This window comes from Coregonus clupeaformis, unplaced genomic scaffold, assembly GCF_020615455.1.
Source record: "Coregonus clupeaformis isolate EN_2021a unplaced genomic scaffold, ASM2061545v1 scaf0624, whole genome shotgun sequence".
Taxonomy (NCBI): domain Eukaryota; kingdom Metazoa; phylum Chordata; class Actinopteri; order Salmoniformes; family Salmonidae; genus Coregonus; species Coregonus clupeaformis.
In genome coordinates, this window is record NW_025534079.1 from 112,501 (window position 1) to 115,000 (window position 2,500).

Below are 2,500 nucleotides of genomic sequence, written 5' to 3' on the forward strand. Positions count from 1 at the left end.
AGCGCTTCACTCTTTCCCCAATTGACTCTAGCTGAGGAGGCCCCCTCATACACCTTTAAAGCGTCTGAGAGAACCTAACATCCTCACCCCCCTGTAATAAAAACTGTCACGTCATCTGCATACGCAGACAGTGCTATCGTGGGACCCTTCATTACACCTGGCACAGAGAAACCAGTAAGCTTCGCTCTTAAAAAACAAAGCATTGGTTTAATCGCCAGACTGTATAACTGCCCTGAAATTGGGCATCCCTGCCTGATGCCCCTTTCGACAGGGATGGGACAACTCAAACCACCCCCCACCTTCACCATACACGAGGCCCCAGCATACAGTAAATTCATCCAAGACAAAAAAACATCCCCAAACCCAAAGGCTTTCATTGTTTTAAACAAGTACTGGTGGTCCACACGATCAAAAGCCTTCTCCTGATCCTCCCACCATTGTCTCAAGGACTCAAAATTCCCTTTTGTAACCCTCCATTTTTCCCAAAACAACAAAAACCTTTCACAAAACATGACATCATGTAACAATTTAACATTAAAATACCAATAAGATGATGACCTTCGTGGACAGGACAAGTGAATATCAACAGTGACAATATGGTGATCAGAGAAACCCACAGGAGTAATGTCACACCTTCCAACCCTACCACAGTATTGCTCAGATACATACAACCTGTCTAACCTTGCTGCACTGACATGACCTTCATTAACTTTTAGCCATGTGTACTGCCTAACTTTTGCATCCCTTACTCTCCACACATCAGAAAGCTCAAACTCAGTTAATAGACCAGACAGACAAATTGCTGACCGCAGGTGAGTTTCTTCAGCGGTGCGATCAACAGTAAAATCCACTGTACAGTTCCAGTCCCCCTAAAACCATACACCCTCTTGGTCACACTGTCTTAAGGTTTCCTTTATTTTATCAAAACCAACAATACGCTCTGTACCCTCATTAGGAGCATAAACATTCAAAAAAACAAACAAAAAACCCCATAACATCCACCTTGACCAATAAAACCCGACCCTTGACAATCTCTGTTGTAGATACCACAGTCACCCCTAAGCCTGAAGAAAACAAGATTGCCACCCCAGCACTGAAATTAGTACCATGACTGAGTATATGCTGCCCCCCCCACCACATACCCCAGTCAGCCTCATTTTCCTCATCACTATGTGTCTCCTGTAGGAAAACTACATTAAGCCTTTTCTGTTTTATTACTTCTAATACCCAAGCCCTCTTATTCCTGTCCCTTCCTCCATTAATATTGAGAGAACCTACCCTTAGTACCTCCATATAGAAAAGAAAAAGGAAAAGCAGAAGATACCACAGAGAAACCAGACAAAGAGAATAGAACACCCTATGAGGCATAATCATCATCATTATTTAAATGTTCTCTTAACCTGACCACGTTTCCCACCACCTTTGCTGCTGCAACAGCAGTAACAAATTTCCTCAAGCGAAACCGCTTCTCACTCAACTGGTCTAACCCCCACCGTCTTCTGTAACATCACAGCTGACCTCACAAACTTATCAACATCAAAATAATCTGCCAATTTGACGGATTTCCCAAAAGTCTGATCCAGAAACCCATTTACCTCCTCTAGATTGTAAATTGAGTCCTCACCAGCTGATATCGGAGCAAGAGAGATATCCATATCCTTCTCCGATCCTCCTCAACTGAGGCCACAGATCACTGACTCCCCTCTACCACATCCCTTTCAACACTCCCCACTTGCACCCCATCACGTACCAGGCATCTCCTCCACTACCCGGGAGACTAGCCCCACCTGAACCCCATTACTCGTAGTGGGCATCTCCTCCACTACCTGGGAGACTAGCCCCACCCTGAACCCCATTACTCGTAGTGGGCATCTCCTCCACTACCCGGGAGACTAGCCCCACCTGAACCCCATTACCGGAGTGGGGCATCTCCTCCACTACCTGGGAGACTAGCCCCCTGTACCCCAGCACCTCATAGTGGGCATCTCCTCCACTACCTGGGAGACTAGCCCCCCTGTACCCCAGCACTCATAATGGGCATCTCCTCCACTAACTGGGAGATGAGCTCCACATGAACCCTCTCCTGTAACCCATTACTTGTAGTGGGCATCTCCTCCACTACCTGGGAGATTAGCTCCACATGTACCCCCTCCTGTACCACAGCACTCGTACTGGGCACCTCCTCACCAGTCTGAGGAAATGGCCATTCAGATCCATCCTTACCTTCTACAACAATTTTTTTCTGCTTCATAACATTTCCCTCTGGTACAAGTTGCACCTCTGTGCCCTCAACACGGACAACTTGTTCCTCAGCAACAGATGCGTGTGGCTGCTCTACCACTGTCAGCCCACCTCTCCTACATCAGTGGGCCCAGGCGACGAGGGGACCACCTGCGCCCTCCCTGCCCTTCCCTTTTCGGGCAAGCATGTGCTTATGACCAACATCCCACACTCAAAACACCGTTGACTACCCGTATAGATTAGCATATACATTATGTAT